The sequence below is a fragment of the Apodemus sylvaticus genome, chromosome X (assembly GCF_947179515.1).
Source record: "Apodemus sylvaticus chromosome X, mApoSyl1.1, whole genome shotgun sequence".
NCBI classification, from domain to species: Eukaryota; Metazoa; Chordata; class Mammalia; order Rodentia; family Muridae; genus Apodemus; species Apodemus sylvaticus.
Genome location: NC_067495.1, coordinates 15,207,020 through 15,232,681, shown reverse-complemented (window position 1 = coordinate 15,232,681; position 25,662 = coordinate 15,207,020). Strand labels below are relative to the sequence as shown.

At 43.7% G+C, this 25,662-nt stretch overlaps 1 pseudogene; it reads left to right on the top strand.

Moving 5' to 3' along the window:
- The first annotated feature begins 676 nt into the window (after nt 1-676).
- Nucleotides 677-3,736, top strand: LOC127675560 (DNA-directed RNA polymerases I, II, and III subunit RPABC3-like; annotated as a pseudogene).
- The last annotated feature ends 21,926 nt before the right edge of the window (nt 3,737-25,662 follow it).

Here is a 25,662-nt window from a genome sequence, read left to right as displayed (position 1 = left end):
ATAAAAGTCCTGGGAATATTAGGAATACAAGGGACATACCTAAATATATTAAAGGCAAGCCCAGAGTCAATATAAACTTAAATGGAGAGAAATTCAAAGCAATTCCATTACAATCAAGAATAAGACAAGCTGTCTACTCTCTCTCTCCATATCTATTCAATATAGTACTTGAAGTTCTAGCTAGAGCAATAAAACAACTAATGGAGATCAAGGAGACACAAGGTGTAAAGGAAGGAGTCAAAGTATGTTAATTGCAGATGATACAATAGTATACATAAGTGACCCCAATAATTCTACCAGTGAACTCCTACAGCTGATTAACACCTTCTGCAAAGTGGCCAGATACAAAATTAACCCAAAGAATTCAGTAGTACTCTTACATATAAATGATAAAAGGGCTGAGAAAGAAAATTAGGGAAAGTCAACAGGACAGGAGAAGACGTTCTGAAGAGAATCCTTCTCCTATGCAGGCTCTAGGATCAGCAATTATTAAACAGAACCTCATGAAATTAAATACTTTTTACCCAGTAAAGGGCATTGTCATTCAGACAAAGGGGCAGCCTACAGGGCAGGAAAAGATTATAACAACTATACATCCAATAGAGAGCTAATATCTAAAATATATAAAGATCCTAAAAAACTAGATATCAAAGAAACAAACAACCTAAGTGGTACCATGTGCTCAGCACCTCTAAAGCTCTTGTACCCTTCACAGTTCTGGACAACTGGTTTAAGGATATTTTTTTATATGGAAGACATTGACATAGAAGGCAAGAAATTTGACTGAGTATCTCAGTTGGACTATGAGAGTGAATCTTTAAAAACAGAACTTATCTTAGATGTAAATAGGATCTTATCTTAGATTTATCCCGAAACTTAGGTGAGAAGTTCTGATTGGTCAAAACTACTACCTTGGATGAAGATGGTACCTTGGATGGCAGTGAATAAAACTACACATACAATAGACCTTCCAGGGCAGCCCAGCTTGAATAAGTAACATATGGTTAGATATACAGGGTTTGGGGGAACCATATCACTACTGAAGCAGCAACATACATTTCTATGTATGAATTTGTAATGGTTTGTATCTGTTTGACCCAGGGAGTGGCACTATTTAGAGGTGTAGCTTTGTTGGGGTAGGTGAGTCACTGTGGATGTGGGCTTTAATACCTTCATCCTAGTTTCATGGAAGTGAGTCTCCTCATAGCAGCCTTCAGATGAAGACATAGAACTCTGAAGTCCTCTGCACCATGTGTGCCTGGAAGCTGTCATGCTCCCGCCTTGAAAATGGACTGAATCTCTGAACCTATAAACCAGCCCAAATTAAATGTCCTTATTTAAGAGTTGCCTTGGCCATGGTGTCTGTTCATAGCAGTAAAACCCTAAGACATAAGTTAGTATCAGGACTGGGGTATTGGTGCAATAGGCCTGACAATGTTTTTGTTTGGAAGAATGTGGATTTGGGGACTTTGGATTTGAAAAGCCATGGAATGTTTTAAGTGGGGCTTAATGAGCTATCCTAGTAGGACTATGGAAGACTTTGCTGCTGTGAGTGATTTGAATTGTGCAGACCTGACCCAAGACATTTCAGTGGAGAACTTCAGTGTGTGGTCTAGAAGTTCCACACTGTTTTATAGTATTTTGGTGAAAATGTGGCTACTTTTTCCCCCCTGGTCTGAAGAGTCTGCCTAAGGCTAAGGTGAAGACACACTGGTTAATTGCATTGAAAAAGGAAGTCTCAGAAACGCTCATAATAGACTTTGTTCCCTGGTTAAGTCTCAGGAAGAGCAATTTAAACAAGCTAGCAAGCTGAGAAAGGTAAAATATAAAATATATGGTTCATGAATTAAAGGGGCAACAGGAAGTAAAATGGAGATGAATCCTGTGTTCCATGATATTAAATTGAACTAAGGGAGTAATGACCTTGGGGCAAAATCCCACCCAGCAAAGTTAAGGTCCAGGTTTGGCAGAACAAGCCTTTAATCCCAGGATGCAAAGGCAAGCAGATCTCTGACTTCCAGGCTAGCCTTGAAGAGAGCAGGTTTGAGGTGAAGAAACGCTCAAATGTAGGCATAGTGGTACATGCCTTTAATCCCAGCATTACAGGAGACAGAGCCATGTAGGTCTTTGAGTTCAAGGTCAATCTACAGAACAAATTCCAGGACAGCCAAGCTTAGGCAGTAGAGTTAGAAAGCAGAAAGCTAGTGATAAGGTAATAGGACAAGTGGCGGGGTGGGGGGTGGGGGTGGGGGGCGGAACTTGGTGACTTTGGCCATATGGATCTGGCTTTGGAGTGAAAAATAGAAAGGGCTACTGGGACAAATGATGCTGGTTAGCTGGAGTGAAGAAATTAGTGGTGATCAAGAAGAGACCAGCATCACTGAGGTGAAATCTTCTAGAAAGTGTTTTCTGGGAGAACAAAGAAGGTATGTTCCAGAGATAGCCAAGGCTGTGCCTCCTGCTGTAGCTGCACTTGGTAAGGTGTAAGCATCACCCAGGTGGTACTCGTTTTGAAGGTATGAAGGGATCATGGAGAGCAGCTGAGGCTTGGCACTGTGAGAGGCCATGAAAGGCCATTGGTGAAGGTGCAGCCTCAGTTGTAGCTGACAGCCCAGGGCTGAGGGGGCCATGCAAAGGAGTTAAGGCTTGGTACCATGAAGAGAGCCTATGAGAGGCTATTGGTGAAACCTAGCTGCAGTGGAAAACCTCAGAGTATTAGAGATGATAGTACCATGGGATGATGACCAAGAACAGCACTAGCAGTGGAGTGGATCAACTTGAGTTTAGAGTGCTACAGAGGGCAGAGCTGGAGAAGCGACACAAGCCTTTTGTAGGAGACCAGAAGATCATGTGTATCCCAGGAATTGAAACAAGAAGCTGTAACATTGAAGTTGCCTTGGAGATCCCAAGATGTTTGAGATGCCAGAGCCATGGCCTATCTGCCAAGGAAAGCTGCTGACAGGGAGTGTAAACAGCCCAGGAGAAAGAAGTTTTTTGCAGTCAACAAAGATGAAAAAGGAGTTGGAGATCTGAAGACCTCCCTTATATCAGACATGGCGATGCAGAGTTTGGAGTTTGCCCAGCTGGTTTCCTGTCTTGCTTTGGGGATTAGAGCGAAGCGATTGGACGAATCTCAGAAGAAACCTTGAGTTTTGGACTTTTAACATTTTTGAGACTGCTATAGACTATGGGACATTTGGATGTTGGACTAAATATATTTTTGAATTATGCTATGGTTAGGTGTGGCCCCATAGACTCATGTGTTTGAACAAGCTTATGGGAGCCATGGAGTGGAATGTGATGGTTTGTATATGCTTGGCCCAGGGAGTGGCACTATTAGGAGATGCAGCCTTGTTGGGGTAGGTGTGTCACTGTGGGTGTGGGCTTTAATACCTTTATCCCAGCTGCCTGGAAGTGAGTCTCCCCATAGTAGCCTTCAGATGAAGATAAAGAATTTTCAGGTCCTCTTGCACCATTCCTGCCTGGATGCTGCTGTGCTCCCTCCCACCTTGATGATAATGGGCCAAACCTCTGAACATGTCATCCAGCTCCAATGAAATGTTGTCCTTATAAGAGTTGACTTGGTCATGGTGTCTGCTCACAGCAGGAAAACTTTAACTAAGACTGTATCCTATGGAGGATTGTTGATGAAGCTTCAGGGTGATGCCAACACAACTTACATGGATTTTAGGTAGATTCTAGAGGCTATCTTCTAATGTAGAAACTGGAATTCTGAACCTTGTGGAAAACCAACCTTGCTGCTTAGTCACTCAAGTCATGGACATTGTTTAAGCTTGAGTAGAAGCTGACAGTATTTGCCTGTGAAGGAGGCTGGGGTCTATGTCCACTATGGGTACATTTTCAGTTTGTCTAAATTTAATGAAAAGCTGAGTTGTTTGTGAAAGTGGGAAAGCTTATCAGGAATCTGAAGTTGCTTATTTTTTTCAAATTAAAGTTTATTTTTTCAGTAGTAAGATATAAACCAGTTTCAGAGAGTATATGTATCAAAAATAAAAGATTTCAATCAATCAAGTTAAACATAAATGTCAAATACTTCAAAAAACAAAAAGAAGCCAAATCCAAAATTAAGTTAAATATCAAAGATCAGGAGGATACATAAATGAAATAGAGACAACAAAACAAAAGATCAATGAAGTATAAATGAAATGAACAAATTCATTGACAAATCAAGAAAAGTGGACAATATACAAAAATGAGAGATGAAAAAGTTGAAATTATACCAAATACCATAAAGACATAATTATTGTTAAAAGTTATTGTGAAGAACCACATGGCAAAACTCAAACCAAACTAAAACAAAGCAGAAGAAATAAACAAGTATCTGGACATATCTAGCCTGATAAATTTGAACCCATAGGGATATTTAAAAATGTGAATAGACTAACTTGCCAGCAGATAAGACTCAAAAATACAGGTCAGAACCAGAAGTAGCTAAAACTTTCATAGGCCATTCCTACATGATTCTACTAGGCTCCATGTTTCAAAACAGCAGCACCAACTGGAGGCTGAGTGTTCAGACAAAAGCCATGGGGTCATTTCAATACATATTATAAGAGGTGAATTAAATGCTTCTGTAATGGTTTTCTCATTTTTCATTTCATGGAAGTTTGGAAAGTATTAGACTTTAAAGAATATCCCATGCATCTTAATCAGAGTTTCTATTGCTATGATAAACACCAAGACCAAAAATGAGTCAGAGAGCAAAGGCTTATACGTTTGCATCACAGCCCATCATTGAGGGAAGTCAGGACAGGAACCTGGAGGCAGGAGTTGATGCAGAGGCCATGGAGCATGCTGCTTGCTTAGCATGCATTCCCATAGTATTCAGGACCACCATCCCAGGGATGGCATGACCCTCATTAGGCTGGGCCCTTCCCCTCTGATTACTAACTAAGAAAATGTTCTGAAGGCTTACCTGCAGTCTGATCTTATAGATATATTTTCTCCTCTCAGATGACTATAGTTTGTATCAAGTTGGCATAAAATTAACCAGCACAACTAAGCCATTGGCATCTTGACACACAAACAAATCACTGTTAAGCTACAACTTTTCCCTTTTTATTTATCCCCAAGACCACACATTAATAAAGACATCAGAATATAGAATATTTTACAAACTTAAAAAGTCCCGCAGCCTTACTAATTCAAGTGGTTTAAATTTTGTAATTTTAGAAATACCCTGTCTCTTAAAATCTAAAGTCTCTGAAAACTCCCAAATCTCCTTTTGAAAAATTGGAAGTCTTTCAACTCAGGGCTTCAGTAAAATTAAAAATAAGTTAAACACTTTATTTCTTCAAGAGGGAAGAACGAGGACACAGTCCCAGTCAGATCAAAGCAAACCCAAAGTCCAACAGCATAAATAACCCAATGTCCAATTATCTGGGATTCACTCACGATTTTCTGGGCTTCTCCGAGTGGGCTAGTCACTTGTCCAGCTCTGCCCTCAGCAGCACAAACACATCTTGTCTTCTATGCTCAGGACAGATCCATTCTTTCATTGCTGCTGTTCTTGGTGTTTGTCCTATGGCCTTGGCATCTCCAAAATGCTGGATCTTCTGCTGTAACTGGGCTGGCTGGTTTGCCTCTTCTGTGTTCACTTCATGGTGCCAAGCGTCAACTTCTATGTGTGGTCCCTTTGGTACTGGACTTTCAACTGCTATTGAGTCTGCAGTTTCATCAATGGCCTTTCCTGGCCACTTGCAATGCCAAGCCTCAGCTGCTCTTCATAATTCCTTCATACCTTCAAAACCAGTACTATCTGGATTACTACCATGTTTGGCTGCCAGTGCAAGATATACTGTAGTCACTTCTGGAACAAAGCTTTTGGATGTTGACTCTCAGGAAACACTTCTCAGATTTTACCTCAGTGGGGTTGGTGTCTTCTTAATCACAGCTAATTTCTTTTTCTTCTTCTTCTTCTTCTTCTTCTTCTTCTTCTTCTTCTTCTTCTTCTTCTTCTTCTTCTTCAAGATTTATTTATTTATTTTATGCATATGGGCACACTACCATTGCTCTCTTTAAACACACCAGAAGAAGGCATCAGATCCCATTACAGATGGTTGTGAACCATCATATGATTGCTGGGATTTGAACTCAGGACCTCTGGAAGAGCAGTCAGTGCTCTTAACCGCTGAGCCATCTCTCCAGCCCCCACTGTTAATTTCTTAGCTGCAGCTAACCAGCATTAATTGTCCCAGTAAAACAAAGGTTTCACTTCTGTGGTACTAGTCTCTTGTTAATCCCAACTGACTGTTCAGCTCCAGCTGACTAGAATGACAGAAACATAATTTAACACAGTAAACATGCAACAGCTCCAATCGTGTTTATGTAACTTTCACAGTTCCCTCTGGAGGTTCACAAGCCAAGCTTCTATTATTTATATGTCTTTCAATACTCTTTTCTTCCTAGTTCCCACAGAATAACTTACCAAGCTTTCAACAGTCAGTGGCTTTTCTTGCCCAAAGTTCCAAAATCCTTCCACAATCCTCTCAAAAGCAACATGGTCACATCTGGCACAACAATACCCTATAATCCTTGTACCAGTTTCTGTCAGAAGATTATAGAGGTGTCATGTTGACATCAAATTAGCCAGCACACTATGGGTGAGTGAGAAGAACGTGTATTTTCAGTATTCGGTTTTTAAATAAAATAGTTTCTTAAAAAATAAAAAATAAAACATGCCCAGAGGTCCGTTTCACAGATATTCTAGATTCTGTTACATTGACAATTAGCATTAACCATCATACATTTCTGTTTGATCAACTCATTCTATTGTATCATTTAGTTCAATATTTACATTTACTTTTGATGAAGTGATCTGGATGTATTATATCAAGGTCACAAAGTATTAATGCTTGGATATTAATCTACATCTTTGTGTTCATAGCATTTGCATTTTTTAAATAAGTTGTGCTTGTGTTCTGTGTGTATATTTAGAATGTCCTCTTAATAGATTATTTTTCCTTTAATCAGTATGAAATGCCTATCTGAATGTTCTCTGAGCAGTTTTGGTCAGGAGTCTTGTTTTGTCACATATTAGCACAGCAACACCTGATTGTTTCTTAGTTCTGTTTGCTTTGTATATCTTTCTCCATCTTTTATTTTAAGGTAGTATATGCTTTTTATGATGAGGTATATTTCTTAGAAGTATCACACAGATACATTTTGTATTTTAAACTACTCTGGTAGTCTATATCTTTTGATTAGGAAATTAAGACTATTAATGTTCAAAATTGTTATGAAAAGGCATATCCTTTCATTTCGCTGATAGGATTTAGTGGTTTTCTATTTCTCATTTATTTTATTACTACTCTGGTGTGATTTGTTCATGGTTATGTTTATCTTTCTTTGGATTCTGAAGGATTCCTGCAAATATTGCTTGCAGAGCTAGCTCAGTGGTTATAAACTACTTTAGCTTGTTTTTAATCATGGAAAGTTTTTCTTTATTTTTCAGCTATGACAGTTTTGATGAAATAAGTCATCTGAGTTGGCAGCTGTGTTCTTTTGGAATTTGAAAACCACCATTACAATCACTGTTAGATTTTAAATTTCTGTTAATAAACCTGCTTTTTCTCTGATGTGTGTGCCTTCATATGTGACTTGGTATTCTTCTCGTAGATTATAACGTAGTTTTCTTATTCTGTATATTTAATGTTTTAAGTTTAGAATAGCACAGGGAAATTTCTTTATGGTTTTGTCTTGTTTCCTGTTCTAAATGCCTCTTATATGACAATCTTTTCCACAAGATTTGGGAAAACTTCTGCTTTTCTTTTACTGAAAATGCTTCTATCCTTTTAGCATGACATTCTTATTTTCCTATGCAAATAATTCATAGAATTTTAATAGTATAGCATAGATCTGGAATGCTCACTTTGTACCTTCTAATTAATTTATCTTGTCATTATTTGAATGTTCTAATTTCTTCGTCTTATCTTCAAGACCTAACATTCTTTCCTTCTGTGATCTGTTCCATCAGTGAGTTTTTCTGTCCTCCTTTTACTTTGGCATATATTTTTTTCATTTCTAGTACTTCAGTTGTTTTTTTCTTCTTCTGTATTTCTCTTTGTTGAATTCTGATAATTCAGCCTGCCTCCATTTTAGACTTAAAAGCTATCTTATAGTAAAGACAAACTAGATTAATTCTTATTTATGATTAAATCTATTCCTCAAGTCTTGGACTATGTCTCACCTATAACCTTAATCTACAAATGTTTATGTATTAACTGTTCCAGGAAACTGCAATTATGCTTTGGTTTCAAAAATTGCAACCATGCCTTTTATTCAAAAGGTTGTTATGACTACCTGTTGCTATGACTACCTGTTATGACTACCTGTTGTTACGATCCCCTTGCAGTCATGTCAAGTTTTTATTTCAGGAGGTCATTATGACTAATTTGTTATGCTTATATTCTGCTCCTGTAATTCTGTGTATTTTGCCCGCTAAATTCCCCATTTGGAAAGTCCCTACTCCTGAGCTATAAAAAATCTTGTCTTCCTCAATTTAAATGCTGACTTCTTGAACCCCTGCCTTAGGGAGAGGCAGCCTGTATACATGAATTTTTAAAAAGCTTGCTTTGGTTAATTGATTGCTTTAACTAATTTGCCCATGATGATTTGGACTAGTAGTCTTTCTCCTCAAATCTTTGGGATTAACAGATTCCTCATTCATATTCATAACCTCTTTTGATTTCCTCATTGCACTTAGTTGTTTGTGTTCTTTTGGAATTCATTTAAGAGCATATTCGTATTCTCTTTGCTTCATTTGAACATACATATAATGATCCTTTTGAATTCTTCATCTTGTATTTTATCTAATTCACTTTCATTGGAGCTCATCACTGAAATTAGTGATATTAGCAGTGTAGGGGAATTCCAGGACAGGGAATGGAGAGAGGGTTGATTGGGAAACAGGGGGAGGGGAGATGGCTTATGGGACTTTGGGGGGGGGGGCAGGGAAAGGGAAATCATTTGAAATGTAAATAAAGAATATATCTAATAAAAAATAAACAGCATTAGAAAAAAAAGAAGTCATGTTATCTTTTCTATAAGTTAGAAGTTTCTTAATCACCCTTATTTTTTTTAAAGTGTGTTTGCAATGTTCAAGAAGTACTACATTGGACTAGAGTTGAAGATCTCAATACTTCTGTCTTAGTTAGGATTTTACTGCTATGAACAGACACCATGACCAAGGCAACTCTTATAAGGACAACATTGAATTGGGGCTGGCTTGCAGGTTCAGAGGTTCAGTCCATTATCATCAAGGCAGGAACATGGCAGCATCCAGGCAGGCATGGTACAGGAGAAACTGAGAGTTCTACATCTTCACCTGAAGGCTGCTAGCAGAATACTGGCTTCCAGGCAGCTAAGACTAGGGTTTTAAAGTCCACACCCACAGTGACACACCTACTCCAACAAGGCCACACCTTCTAATAGTGCCACTTCCTGGGACAAGCATATACAAACCATAGCATTCCACTCCCCGGCCTCCATAGGCTTGTTCAAACATGTGAGTCTATGGGGACCATACCTAAACATAGCACAATAAAAAATACATTTAGTCCAACTTCCAAAGCTCCCATACTCTATAGCAGTCTCAACAATTTTAAAAGTGCTAAGTTCAAGGTTTCTTCTGAGAGTCATCCAATCAACTCTAATCCCCAAAGCAAGATAGGAAACCAGCTGGGCAAACTCCAAATGCAGCATTTCAATGCCTGATGTCAAAGTGGTCTTCAGATCTCCAACTCTTTTTTCATCTTTGTTGACTACAACAGACTTCTTTCTCCTGGGCTGGTTCCACTCCCTGTTAGCAGCTTTCTTCAGCAGATGGCCCATGGCTCTGGCATCTCAAACATATTGGGGACCCCAAGTCAACTTTAAATTCACAGCTTCTTGTTCCAATGTCTGGGATATACACATGACCTTCTGGGCTCCTCTAAAGGGCTTGGCTCACTTCTCCAGCTCTACCCTCTGTAGCACTCTAAGCTCAGGTTGATCCAGTCAACTGCTGCTGCTGTTCTTGGTCATCATCCCATGGTACTATCATCTCTAATACTCTGAGGTTTTCCACTGCAGCTAGGTTTCACCAATAGCCTCTCATAGGCTCTCTTCATGGTACCAAGCCTTAACTCCTTTGCATGACTCCTTCAGTCCTGGGCCGTCAACTACAACTGAGGCTGTACCTTTACCAATGGCCTTCCATGGCTTATCACAGCAGCAAACCGCAGCTGCTCTTCATAACCCCCTCATGTCTTCAAAACGAGTACCACCTGGGTGATTCTTACACCTTACCAAGTGCAGCTGCAGCAGGAAGTACAACCTTGGCTATCTCTGGAACACACCTTCTTTGTGCTCTCAAAAAACAATTTCTAGATTTCACCTCAGTGATGTTAGTCTCTTCATTTTTTAAATTTTTTTTATTGAATATTGTCTTCATTTACATTGCCAATGGTAAAACCTTTCCCGATATCCCCCCTCCCCTAAGATTCCCAACCCCTCCTCCTCCTCCTCCTTTCTCCTGCCTCAAAGTATATGCCCCTCCACCCAACACACTCCCACCTCCCCCCCTCGGTTTCCCTTTGTTCGGGCTTCTGTTGAGCCTTTACCTGACCAAGGACCACTCCTCCCACTGATGCCCAGCAAGGCCTTCCTCTGCCACATTTTTGGCTGGAACCATGTGTGCCCCTTGGTTGATGGTTCAGTCCCTGGGAGTCTTGGGGCATCTGGGTGACTGAAATCATTGTTCTTCTCATGGGGCTGTAAACCCCTTCAGCTCCTCTGGACCATCTTCTAGCTCCTCCATTGGGGACCCCACGCCTAGTCCAATAGTTTGTTGCTAGCATCTGCCTCTGTATTTGTAAGGCTCTGGCAGGGCCCCTCCGGAGACAACCATGGCATGCTCCTTTTGGTATACACTTCTTGTCGTCCATAGTAGTGTCGGGGATTGTTGACTGTTTATAGGATGAATCCCCAGGTAGGGCAGTCTCTGGGTGGCCTTTACTTCAGTCTCTGCTCCACACATTGTCTCCCTTATTGCTCTTGTGGCTATTTTGTTCCCTTTCTTAGAGGAACTGAAGCACCCTCACTTAAGTCTTCCTTCTTCTTGAGCTTGGTGAATTGTAGCTTGTTTATTTTGAGCTTTTGGGCTAACATCCACTTATCAGTGACTGCATACCATGTGTGTTCTTTTGTGATTGGGTTGCCTTGCTCAGGATGACACTTTCTAGTTCCATCCATTTGCCCAAGAATTTCATGAATTCATTGTTTTTAATAGATTAATAGTACTCCATTATGTGTGTGTGTGTGTGTGTATGTATGTATGTATGTATATATATATATATATATATATATATATATATATATACATAACATAGTTTTTGTATCCATTCCTCTGTTGAGGTACATCTGGGTTCTTTCCATCTTCTGGCTATTATAAATAAGGCAGCTATGAACATAGTGGAGCATGTGTCCTTATTACATGTAGGAGTATCTTCTGGGTATATGCCCAGGAGTGGTATAGCTAGGTCTGCTGGTAGTACTAGGTTTAATGCATTCCCCATCAAAATCCCAAGTCAATTCTTCATAGATATAGAAAGAGCAATTCTCAAATTCATCTGGAATAACAAAAAACCCAGGATAGCAAAAACTATTCTCCACAACGAAAGATCTTCTGGGGGAATCACCATCCCTGACCTCAAACTCTACTACAGAGCAGTAGTACTAAAAACTGTTTGGTATTGGTATGCAGACAGGCAGGAAGATCAATGGAATAGAATTGAAGACCCAGAAATGAATCCACACACGTACGGTCACTTGATATTTGACAAAGGAGATAAAAACATACAGTGGAAAAAAGATAGCATTTTTTAACAAATGGTGCTGGATCAACTGGAGATCTGCATGCAGAAGCAAATTGACCCATTCTTATCTCCTTGTACAAAGCTGAAGTCCAAGTGGTTCAAGGATCTACACATAAAACCAGACACACTGAAGCTTCTAGAGGAGAAAGTGGCAATGAACCTTGAACACATGGGCACAGGGGAAAAGTTCCTGAACAGGACACCAATGGCTTATGTTCTAAGAACAAGAATCAACAAATGGGACCTCATAAAGCTGCAAAGCTTCTGTAAAACAAAGGACACAGTCAATAGGACAAACAGCAACCAACAAATTGGGAAAAGATCTTTACCAATCTACCTCCGATAGAGGGCTAATATCCAATGTATATGAAGAACTCATGAAGTTAGTCTCCAGAGAGTCAAATAACCCTACTAAAAATGGGGTACAGAGCTAAACAGGGAATTCTCAACCGAGGAAACTCAAATGGCTCTAAAGCACCTAAAGAAATGCTCGGCATCCTTAGTTATCAGGGGAATGCAAATCAAAACAAGACTGAGATTCCACCTCACACTGCTCAGAATGGCTAAGATGAAAAACTCAGGGGACAGCAGTTGCTGGAGAGGATGTGGGGAAAAAGGAACACTTCTCCATTGTTGGTGGGATTGCAAGCGGTAAAACCACTCTGGAAATCAGTTTGGCAATGTTAGTTTCTTCTTAATCATCACTAATTTCTTAACTCCAGCTAACTAGCACCAATTGTCCCAGTAGTTCTTTCTATTTTTCACTCTAAAGCCAGAGCCACATGGCTGAAGCTGCTGAGTTCTGCTGCTTGTAGGGGCTGGAACATGGCTCCTTTAGTTTATTACATTATCACTAGTTTTCTGTTTTCCAACTCCTTTACTTCCTAAGCTTGGCTGTCCTTGATTCTGCTCTGTAGATTGACCTTGAACTCAGAGATCTGCATGCCTGTCTGTTGGTGTGTACCACCATGCCTAGATCTAAATTTGGCTGGTTAGGATCTTGCCCCAAAGTCCCATTCCCTTAATCTGTTATCTCCTAAAACACAGGATTCAGCCCTATTTCACTTCCTGGTTCCCCTTTAATACTTGATCCATATATTTTATATTTTTCCTTTCTCAGCTTGCTATGCTTATTTAAAATGCTCTTCACAAGACTTAACCAGAGGACAAAGTCTATGGTGGGCGTTTCTGAGACTTCCTTTTTTGATGCAATTAATCTGAGTCTCTTCACCTAAGCCTCAGACAGACTCTTCAGACCAGGCAATAGGTACTCAAATTCTTCACCAAATTACCACAAAACAGTCTTTGGGCCAGGTACTGAAATTCTCTTCTGAAACCTCTTGGGCCAGATTAACACTGTTCAAATTACTCCCAGCAACAAAATCTTCCATATTTATACTAGGATGGCTCATTAAACCCCATTTAAAACATTCCACTGCTTTGCAAATCCAAAATCCACATTCTTCCAAACAAAAGCCTTGTCAGGCCTATTGCAGCAATACTCTAGTTCCTGGTACCAACTTCTGTCTTAGGGTTTTACTGCTGTGAACAGACACCATGACCCAGGCAACTCTTTTTTTTTTTCTTTTTTTAAAAATGGTAGTTTCTTTATTTACATTTCAAATGTTATCCCCTTTCCTGGTTTCCCCTCTGAAACCCCCCATCCCATCCCCTGCCCCCTTCTCACCAACACACGGACTCCTGATTCCCTGTCCTGGCATTCCCCTACACTGGGGCATTGAGCCTTCACAGGACCAAGGGCCTCTCCTCCCATTGATGTCTGACAAGGTCATCCTCTGCTACATATGTAGCTGGAGCCATGGGTAACTCCATGTGTAACTCTTAGAAGGCCAACATTTAGTTGGGGCTGGCTTACAGGTTCAGAGGTTCAGTCCATTATATTCAAGGCAAGAACATGGCAGCATCCAGGCAGGCATGGTGCAGGAGTAGCTGAGAATCATACATCTTTATCTAAGGCTGCTAGCAGAATTCTAGCTTCCAGGCAGCTAGGATGAGGGTCTTAAAACCCACACCCACAGTGACACACCTACTCCAACAAGGCCACACCCTCTAATAGTGCCACTCCCTGGCCCAAACTTATACAAACCATCACACCATAGTACATCATTTAAAGTAGACTTGTTTGAAAAAACAATTACCACTATGAAAATAGCAATATTCAAATAAGAATCAATCATCCCTTAAATTGCATTTTGGTACATAAATGGGTACTTATCATGCGGAGTGTACTTAGGAATTAGTTATTATGAGTATGAGTGGGGGGAAAAGCACGTGAAGACCAGTGATTAATATTTTATTGATAGAAAAATGGTAGATAATAGACTAGTAACCAGGTGGCTAAAATAATAGGGATAAGAGAAGAGTGAGGTAGTTTTGCAAAAGTAGAAAAAGAATGTTATCATACGACATCTGAGACCTATAGCAGAGATTTCCCTGCTATGCCTACCTACTGTTTCTACCAATGTTTTTAATTGGTTGATTAATTTGTTTACTTTTGAGGCAAGGTCTTACTCTATAGCCCTGGCTATACTGGAATTCATATGTAGACCAGGCTGATCTGAAACTCACCCTGCCTATTTCTTCTGCATGCTGGGATTAAAGGTGTGCACCATTAATACCTGGCATCAGCAACATATTTCAAAAGCATTTTGGCTTATGTTTTTCTTTATTCTGTTCCTATTAAACACTTCATTAATCTGTTACTATGTTGAAACTTGGCTTTGCAATAAGGAAAATTCATGTTCCTGGGCCATGATTACTCATATTGGGCTCCAGAACAAACTCTTAAACTCTTTCAGCTGAGAAACTTTTATATCAGCATATATCTTTTGTTGTAAGTAATGTCACAATATTGGGTATTTTTAATCTCTAATTTGGTGTGTGTTTGCATATGTATGTGTGCACTGCAGGATTATAAAGATAACACCAGTATTATTCACAAACAGACAATATTAGATTTTGAGTCTTTGTTTATTATTACATTTAACTGAATATGTTTATAGCAAAAAATATTCTTCTTATGTAATTTATGTATATGGTGCTATAATTATGCAATGTGATACTCTGCAACTCTGGCAGATGCAGCATATTGAAAATTCTATTTGAAGTTAGTTTCCAGATGCATTTTTAATTAATATGGAACAGTTGTGTGTGTGTGTGTGAGTGTGTTTGTGTGTGTGTGTGTGTGTGTGTGTGTGTGTATTTAACAATACCTGAAGCATATTGTTACCAAGGAAAACTCCCTTGAGGAATTCTTATTCTCATTAAATAAAGAATTTTAAAACAGAATCAAACAGAAGCTTGAGGACAATTTTTCTTAACTTCTGAGAGAAAAACAACAGGACAGGCAAGGTGTAGGTGTTGACAGGTGCCTGGAGGAAGGTGATGGAGAAGGGGAAGCAAGGGGGCCCCTTTGCAATTGACTTAGTTAGTATGCAGCCATAATGCAAAGCAGGTAGTGGAGCAGAGAAACAGCAAAAAGCCCAGAGCATGAGGTAACCTTCTCAATCTTTGATCAGTATTCAAAAGAAAAGGATAGAAGAAAGGGGGAAAGTTACACAGTTCTAAGTAACTAAATTAAGCAGGCAGGGTTTTTCAGCTACATGTGGAAGTGCTGCAATCCAATGCAATGACGGAGGGGCTTCTAGGAAAGAGAAATGATAACCTCATTAAAGGACCAATTAGTGCTCCTTACTCTTTAACACCTTCAGATAACTCAGATTTTCTGGCCAGATAATTAACAAGCTTGGCTTCTTCAACTCTTTTCTTTTTTCCTGCTGCTTTCTTTATTCTTATAGGAGAAATTATTATAACTTTTAAATCAGCCAGATTCCAAACAAAAGTTTTTCCATATGAATGCTATATCTGATAGCTGTATATATGCATTCACGTATTCAGCAAATACATTTTTGAATTTGCTATAAAAAAGGGCTTTCCCTAGACCAGAATATCTCAATAAGCTGCCATTATATACCATGCATTATTAATCATAGATGAAGAAGCTTCAACTCTTAAAAGGGGGAGAGAATAGTGTGCAATGGCTCCTGGAAGCTTAGAATTTTAGGTCTCTACCCAAGGCTAGATTTGGAAATGGAATTTAAAATTCTTTTTTGGATTTAGAGGAAGTAGCTTTGCCTTGGACCTCAACAATGCCCAGATAACCCCATCTTTTTGTAAGGCAATTTAAAGGAGTAGCAGGATTGATATTTATCTTTCTAGTGTTACCAAAGAAACTGGAGGTGGGGTCCACCCCCAATGGCTTCCAAAGTTGATAATCCCTGTAACAGTACAATAGAGTCTCTGAATCAAGGAGAAGGGGAGGAGGATGGGGGAAGGATTGTGCCGGGAAGGGGCAGTGAGTGGGATGTAAAGTGAATAAGCAAAAAATAAATAAAATAAAATAAAATAAAATAAATCCATTCTGTGCTTTGTGCTTTCCTTCCTTCCCACCTTCTCTCCTTTCTTCCATTCTTATTTTTAATAAAGAAATCCTATTCCCTTATTGTTACACAAGAAAGTGATATGGAGCAACTGGGATCTTCGAGAGAAAATGATGGAGGTTTTCTTTCTCACGTAATATGAGCATAATTACGTTTACAAGGGTTCAGGACAAAATGGCCACAAAAAGCATCCTTAGGCTAGTGGCCTCTGGCTCCTTTGTCTTATAAATGTAAAAAATTTCAATTCATACATAACAAGAGGGTGAGATTTGTTATAGGATTTTATGTGAAAGCTTAAGAGAAATAAAGAGTAGAGCTTTGGTATAGCAACAGCGAGTCCTAGAAAATGGATTACTATGGGACTTTTAGTCAAGGGACATCTTGTTGAGCAATGGAAGTCAGCAGATAGCTGTATCATGGGAAGGAGAGGACATGCATGGAGCTTGGTTCTGAGAATGAGTGGGAAAGTCCAGAGTATCAGGAAAAGCAGCTTTAGGCTTTTGACTTGTATCCAAAAAGCAAATTTAAAAAAAAAAAAGGAAAGAAAAGAAAAGAAGAAAAGATGACACTTTTTGAGTTAGAACTCAGAAAAGCAGGCAGGCTTAGTGTTTCATGGTGGAATCTCTGTAAGGCAGTAAGTTGGTGAAGGGGCTTCAGGAAATTTAAAGTACATTATCTCACTGAAAGGCTAGAAAGTTGCCTCTGGCAGATGCTTATCCTTCAGGTAAATCAGCTTTCCTGAGGAGAGGGAGCCCCCAGACAGGTATTGATAAGACTATGTGGATCAATACTGGATTATTTCCTTTTGGGATATTTTATTTCATGGGGCTACAGAGATGAGCCAATGCTTAAGAGTACTCCCCGCTTTTCCCAGAGGACCCCAGCTCACGCCATTTGTCATTCCAGCTCTAGGATATCAGACACATGTGGTTTCTGAGGGCATTCTCACACATGTGGCACATGTATGTATGTGTATGTATGTATGTGTGTATGTATGATGTATGTTTGTATGAGGGGTATGTGTGAGCGAGTGCAAGTGCTTGCAGAGGTCAGAAGAGGGAGGTGGGTGGGTGAGTGCTGGTGACTGGAAAAGGCAGAAAGGAGTAGTGGACACATGAGTGTGTTGGAAACAAGCAAAAGAAATATTCTCAGTACTGCCATTTCATTTTCACACTAATCATAGAGAGAAACTAAATTTATGGTTCCAGGACTTAGGGCAACCGAGGATTTCTCTATTTCTGAACAGCTTCTGTTGTCAACAGTTGTCTGAGTCCGGACCTCTCAAGGACAGCTTCTCCATCTTGCTGCAGGGTCGAACAAGTTCACGTGCAGCTGGCCCATTCCTTTGTCCTCTTATCATTTTGAGCTTGGTAACCAATATCTAGGAGAACAAATTAAGGACCTTGAAGCCAGTTTCCAACGGAAACTCCCTTATTTAACCCACAATGCCAAAATACAATTAGATAACACAGCAGCTTCCCACAGGTCCCACCCCTGCCCCCAGCCGCACTTTGTGTTCCCATCCTATTAAAATGTATAATCTCCTTCAGGGGCAAGGTTTAGATAATGAAACTGGACGCCTCCCTGACACTCAGAAAATGAAGCTTTCATTTTAAAGCTTCTGTGTCTAAAGTGTCTTTTCTCAGCTTCTACCCTGACCCAACAAGTGCCAAGAGTCTGCAGAGGCCAGAGGGGAGCAGTGGGTATGTGAGAGCAGCTGCCTGGGGAGGCCAAAGAGAGGCAGAGGGAATCTGAGTGTGTGTCTGACAAAGCCACAGGGGAAAGTTGGCATGTCACTTCAGTGGCCTGCAGAGGCCAGAGAGGGTCCGTGGGCATGTGAGTGCAGTGGTGACCATACACCAGAGATTGGCTGTGAGCATGTGAGTGCAGGTTCCATCAGAGGCCAGACAGGAAGTGGGCAGTAAACACCTGTGCAAGGAGAGGCCAGAGAGGGACAAGTGGGCATGTGAGTGCAGGAGCCTTCAGCGTGGTGAGTGGAGGAGCAGTGGGTATTTGCATGCATAAGCCTACAGATGCCAGGAGGGCAGTAGACATGTGTGTGTGTGTGTGTGTGTGTGTCTGTGTGTGTGTGTAGCTACACACCAAGACCAGAGGTGGGCAGTGGACACCTTAGTGCAGATTCCTGCACAGAACAGGCAGTCATTGGGTGTGTGAGTGCGGGTATCTCAAGAGGGCTGAAAGGTGTAGCGGGTCTGTGAGTGCAGGTGAGTGCAGAGGCCATGGAGGGCAGTGGATGTGAGTGTACGTGCCTGTAGAGGTAAGGGAGGCATGAGAGTACAGGTGACTGCAGGGTATAGAAGAAGGCAACAGTCATATGAGCACAGGTGCCTACAGAGGCCAGAGGGGGCATTTGACATGAGAGTGCAGGTGCCTACAAATGGAACGGTGCGGCAGCAGATATATTAGTGTAGGTGTCTCCAGAGGCCAGGGGGCAGTGGGCATGTGAATGAACATACCTGCATGGGTACCTACAGAGGGAAGAGTAGGGCAGTGAGTATGTGAGACCAGGGTGGCAGTGGAATGTGTGTGGAGGTGCCTTCAGAGGCCAGGCATGGAGAAGGCATGTTCCTGCAGGTGCCTGCAGATGTCAGACAGTGTCAGTGAGCATGTGAGTGCAGGTTCCTAAGGTGTCTAGGCAAGAAGTGGTCATGTGAATACTGGTGATGAGAACAGCCATGGAAGGACAATGGGCATGTGATTTCATGAGGTCAGAGATGCGAGCTGGGCATGTCAGTGCAAGTGCTCGGAAAGGCCAGGCAGGCAGTAGGCAGGTGCCTCGAGATGTTAGAGGAAGGCAGTGGGCATGTGAGTGCATTTTATGTAGAGAGAAGAGTGGTGCAATGGGTATGTAGTGCAGATGCCTGCAGAGGCCGGAGGTGGGCATTGGGCATGAGAGTGCAGATGCATGCAGAGGTGAAGGGAGACAGTGGACATGTGACTGCAGGCTCCTGCACGTGCAAGGGATGCAGTGTGCATGTAAGTGTAGGAGCCTTCAGGGGGCTAATAAAAGCAGTGGGCATGTGAATGCATATCACTGCAGATGTCAGCAGACCAGTGTGCATGCAAGTGCAGCTAAACACCAAGATAAGATATGAGCAGTGCACATGTTTGTGCTGATTCCTGAACAGACCAGTCACCAGGTAATTGAATGAAGTTGTGACAAGAGGGCAGAGTTGGGTATGTGATACAGGTGTTTCTAGAGGGCAGAGGGCAGGGTACTTAGTGGCTACATTTGCACAAGTGTCTTTCAGAGACCAAGAATGCAGTACACGTGTGTGATCAGATGCCTGCAGAGGACGTGTGGTGGAAGAGTGAGGGCAGGTAACTGTGGGGTATAGGAGAGGGAAAACAGTATGTGTGTGCAGGCCATCAGAGGCCAGAGTAGGGCAGTGGGCTTGGGAGCATAGCTACCTGCAGATACCAGAGAGACGCAGTAGCCTGTGATTTCATATGTCTGCAGAGATCAGGGTGTCATGGACATGTAGGTGTACATGTCCACAGAGGTCAGATGGGTGATCTGGGCATGTGGGTACAGGGACCTGCAGAGGGCAGAGTGGGGGGTCAGTGTGTATTTAGTGTAGGTCCCTGCAGAGGCTAGGGAAGACAGTGAGCGTGTGAGTGTAGAGACATGCAGAGGGAGAGGGGGCAGTGGATATGTGAGTGCAGAGGCCTGTCCAGGACAGAGAGGGGAACTGTCCATATGAGGACAATGACCTGCAGATGCACAGAGAGAAGCTGTGGTCATGGGAGTGCAAATGTCTGCAAAGGTCATAGGCATGTTCCTGCTGAGGACAGGATAGCAGTTTACACTTGTCTGTAGGTGCCTCCAGAGCTCAGATGTGGGAGTGTAGAATGTGATTGCATCTGCTGGGTATGGCTGGCAGTGAGCATGTGAGTGCAGGTGTCTGGACATGACACATGGGGGCAGTGGACTGGGAGTACAGGTGCCTACAGAGGTCAGAGGGGCCAGTGGGTATGTGACTACACTTGTCTGTGGAAAGCAGAGTGGGGCAGAGGCCCCGTGAGTCCAAGTACCCGTAGATAGCAGTGTGTTTCCATGGGTATACAACTGTAGGTGCCTGCAGAGTCAGAGAGGCAGTGGAGAGTGCAGCTGCCTGCCAAGGTCTCAGTGGGGCAGTGGACATGTGAATGCAGGTACACGCTGAGAGCAGAGTGGGGTAGATGCCTGCAGAGACCAGAGACAGGTATTGGGCATGAGAGTGCAGTTGCCTGTAGAGGTGAAGGGTGACAGTGACCATGTGACTGCATGTGCCAGGGATGCAGTGTGCATGAACGTGCAGGAGCTTCAGAGGATTAATTAGATCAATGGGAAAGTGAGTGCACACTCCTGCAGATGCCATGAGGGCCAGGGGCATGAGAGTGTAGCTAATTGCCAAGACCAGATGTGGCTGGTGGACATGCTAGTGTAGATTTCTGCAGTGGCCAGGCACTCATTGGGTATGTGAGTGCTAGTGTCTGAAGAATGTCAGAGAGGTGCAATTGGCAGGTGGTTGTAGGTGAGTACAGAGACCATTGGGGAGCAGTGGGGGTGAGGATATGTGCCTACAGAGACAAGGGGGCAGTGGTCTTGTGAGTGCAGGTGACAACGGGCATGTGAGTGCAGGCGTATGCAGAAGCCAGAGTAGGGTAGTGGACATGTAGGTGCAAGTGCTCAGAAAGGCCAGGCAGGCAGTGTGCATGTGAGTGCAGGTGTCTCAGGATGGTAGAGGAGAGCAGTGGGCATGTTAAGTGTGCTTGCCAGCAGAGGCCCTATGGAAGCAGTAGGCACGTGAGTACCAGTGAGTGCAGAGACCAGGTTAAGCAAGGGTATGTGAGTGCGTACCTGCAGAATTTGAGGGGCAGGTGGTAGGGGCATGTGAATGAACATGCCTGTATAGGCTGGAGCGAGCAGTGGGCATGTGAAGGTGCATGCAGGTAGCTACAGTGGGAGGCATAGGGGAGTCCGCATATGAGTGCAGGTGCCTGGGTAGGCCAGAGAATGACAGTAGACCTGTGAGTGCTGGTGCCTACAAAGGACAGAGGTGGGCAGTGGGCATGTGAGTGCAGGAGCCATCAGAGGGCAGAGTAGAGCAATGGCCTCTTGAATGCAGATTTCCTGAAGAGGCCAGAGAGGGTGCAGAGCATGTGAGTTCAGATGCCTGGAGAGGCCAGTGGGAGGTATCGGGCACTTGAGAACAAGTAACTAACCATTGAAGCCAGATGAAGGTAGCAGCTGTGTGTGTGTGTGCAGGTATTAGAAGATGCCAGGAAAGCAGTGTACATGAGAGTGCAGCTAAGTGCCTTGACCCCAATGTGGGCAGTAGACATGTTAGTGCAGACTCCTGCACTGCCCAGGCAGCCATTGACTACATGACAGTGGGACTGGTCATGTGTGTGCAGGTGACTGCGGAGAGAGGCAGAGAGTATGTTTGCACAGGTGCCTGCAGGGGGACAGAAGAGGTAGTGGTCTTGTGAGTGCAGGTGCCTGAGTGGTCAGGAAGTGTCATGTATAACTCAGAGCGTGGCAGTGTTCATGTGAGAACAGTTGTCCGCAGAGACAAGTGAAGATGCATGGAGAGGCCAGAGAGAAGCATTAGGCTTGAGAGTGCATGTTCCTGCAAAGCACAGGCTGGCATTGTGTATGTGACTGCAGGTGCATCCAGAAACAGAAAGTGACATTGGACATGTGAGTGCCCGTGACTTCAGAAGACAGAGAGGAGCCTGTGGGTACAGGAGTCCTCAGAGGATAAAGAGTGCAGTGGGCATGAGTGCAGGGTCCTGCAGATGTCCCCAGTGGGAGGTTGGCTGTGTGAACAGGTGCCTACAAAGGCCAGAGGCAGGACGTGCACATGTGACTGCAGTTGACATCTGAGTCCAGAGGAGGGCAGTGAGCAAGTGAGTCCAAGTCCCTGCAGGGAGCAGAGTGGAGCAGTGTGCATATCATTGTAGGTCCTGCAGAGGCCAGATGGCTGCTGTGTGATGTGAAGGCGTGAGGCTACACAAGACCTATGATGTGCAGTGGGCATTCGCGCGCAAGTGTCTGCAGAACACAGTGGGGCAGTGGGCATGTGAGTGCGGGTGCCTGTAGAGGTGAAGGGAGGTAGAGGTGAAGGGAGGTAGAGGTGAAGGGAGGTAGTTGTCAGGTGCCTGCAGGTGCCTGCATATGTAATGGTGCAGCGTAGGACTCTTCAGAGGGCTAAGTGGAGCAGTGGACATGTGAGAGCAGGTGTCAGCAGATTCCAGGAGCTCACTGTGCATGTGAATGAAACTCAGTATGAATATCCGATGTGGGCAGTGGACATGTGAAGTGCAGATTCCCACACAGGCCAGGCAGCCATTGGGTATGAATGCTGGCGTCTGGAGAGGACAGAGATGTATGATGGGCCCTTTAATGCAGGTGCTTACAGAGACAAAGTGGAGCAGTTGGTGTGAATATATGTCCCTGCAGAGGTGGCAACTGCAGTTGACTATCTTATAGACAAGGGCAATACTCATGTGATTATAGGTGTCTGAGTGGCCAGAGAGGGGCAATGAACATTTGTTTGCATGTGCTTTCAGGTGACAGAAGGGTCCAGTTGGCATGTGAAAGTAAATGCCCACTGACTCCAGAGGCTGTGTGTATGTGGATGTTTGTGCCTATAGAGGCAAGGGGACAGTGGGCGTGTGAGTGCACATGCCCTCCTACGATAGAAGAATCCCATGCTCATGTTCGTATAGATATCTACAGAGGAGAGAGAAGGACAGAAGGCCTGTGAGCACAGGTGTCTTCAGAGGATAGAATGTGGGGAGCATTAAGTACAGATTCTTGCAGAAGCCAGATGACGGCTGTGTGCATGTGAGTGCATGTTCCTGCTGAGCACAGGCTGGCAGTGAGGATTGGAGTGTGAGTGCCTGCAAAAGACAGCTGAGGCCAGTGGGCATGCAGGTATGGGTACCTATGGAGCGCAGATTGGGCCCCTGTGTATGTGAGAGTAGGTACATGCAGAGTCCGGGGTTACAGTGGGCATGTAAGTGTAGGTTCCTGCAGAGCACAGGGCAGAGTTGGATATGTGAATACAGGAGCCTTCTGAAGCCAGAGGCAAGCACTAAGCATGCCAGCACAGTTGCCTGCAGATATCTGAGAGATACAGTGAATGTGTGGGCACAGGTGCCTGCTGCGCCCAAATGGGGGCAATGGGTCTGTGAGTATAGGGCTTGCACAGGCCTGGTGGTCAGTGACCCTGTATGTGTGCAGGTGACTTTCAGAGGCCAAGAGTGCAGTGGGCATGTGAGTATGTGAATGAACAAGCCTACAGATGCCAGGAGGGCAGTGGGCATGTGAGTCTGGGTGTATATCAAGAGGAGGCATGAGCACTGCATATGTTTGTTTGTTTGGTTTGTGTTTTTCTTTTACAATTTAATTTAATAGTTTAATTTATTTCACTTTACACCCTGCTCATTGACCCACTCCCGCTCACCTCCTCCCACAAACCTTCCTCCATCCTCACCCCCTTCTCCTCTGAGAGGGTAGGCCCCCCAAACCCTGGCACATCAAGTCTCTGTGAGGCTAGGCACATCCTCTCCCGCTGAGGCCAGACAAGGCAATCCAGTTAGAAGAACATATTCCACCAAGAGGCATTTGGGATAGTCTCTTCTCCAGTTATTCAGGACTCATGTAGTGGTGAAGCTGCATATCCACTACATATATGTGGGGAGGCCTAGGTCCACCCTGTGTATGTTCTTTGGTTGGTGGTTCAGACTCTGGGAGCCCCAAGGGTGCAGGTTAGTTGACTCTGTTGGTCTTCTTGTGGAGTTCCTGTCCCCTTCAAGGCCTGAAATCTTTCTTCCTGTTCTTCCATAAGAGTCCCCAAGCTTCCTCCACTGTTTGGCTGTGGGTGTCTGTATCTGTCTGAGTCAGCTGCTGGGTGGAGCCTCTCAGAGGATAGTCAATCGAGCAAGCCCACACTGGGCTTTATTTATTAATAATTAATTCAACCGAGGTCAGATATGGGAAGTAGATCTGCGAGTTCACATTCCTGCCAAGGACAAGACAGCAGCAGGCCCATGCATGAATGTGCCTGCCGAGGTCAGTGTGGGATGTTGAACTGTGAGTGCAGGTGCCTACAGAGGCCAGGAAGGGGAGCTGGGCATGTGAGTGCAGGAACCTTCTGAGGGCAAAGTTAAACAGTGCATATTTGAGCGTACGTGTCTGCAGAGGCCATGAAGACAGGGACATGTGAGTGGAAGTGTGGATACAGATCAGAGACTCCCAGGGAGCATGTGAGTAGAGGTTCCTTCAGAGCCCGGGCAGGGAGGAGGCATGTGCCTGCAGAGGTCAGAGGGTGGCAGTGAGCATGTCAGCTCAGGTTCCTACAGAGGCCAGGCAAGAAGTGGTCATGTGAATGCAGGAGACAGGAGCAGCCAGGGAAGGGCATGTGAGTGCAGGTGTGTCACTGCAAGTGCTTGGGAAAGCCAGGCAGGCATATGAACGTGACTGCAGGTTCCTGTGCATGCCAGGCATGCAGTGCACCTGTGAGGGCTGCAGTCTTCAGAGGCCTAATTGTAGCAGTGGGAATGGGAATGCACATTCCTGCAGATGTCAAGATGGTAGTGGGCATGTGAGTGCAGGTGCCATCTGATGCCAGGAAGGCAGGGCACGTGATGTAGCTAGCGACAAGACAATGGTGGGCAGCTTAAATGTCAGTGCAGATTCCTGCACAGGCCTGGCAGTCATTGGGTATGTGAATGCAGATGTCTCAAGAGGGCACAGAATTGCAATGGACACATGAGTGGGTATAAGTGTATGTGCCTATAGGGCTTGAGGGTGTTAGTGGGCATGGGAGCATAGCTACCTATAGATACCAAAGAGGGGTCGTAGGCTGAGGGGCAGTGGAGAAGAACTAATGAGGTAGTAGCAAAGTTCAGAACCCTGATAAAACTCACAATTGAGAATGGCAGGAGTTTGAACTAGGTCCCAGCCAGCTTCCTGTCCTGGATCATGTGACCGTGACACCCCACTAGGAGGACCAGGACAATCACAGAGACAGCACCGGAAGTCCTTCCCCAATGCAGCTAGAGCATCCCTAACCGAGCCAATAGGAAGCTCCTATCCCTAGATCCAACCCCACCCAAAACCGCTTATCATGTCCCTGTCTACAAGGAATAAAGTGCACATTTCAACAAATATCCTCTGATTGTGGCTGTCTTACTGAGTTATAACACTCCAGAAAAGTTTTCCTTCCTGAAGCTTTTCCCCCTGGACTTTAACCACGCCCACCCGGCCAGGTGCGCATGCTTGAGCACAGCCACTTCCTGTTCTGTGGCCA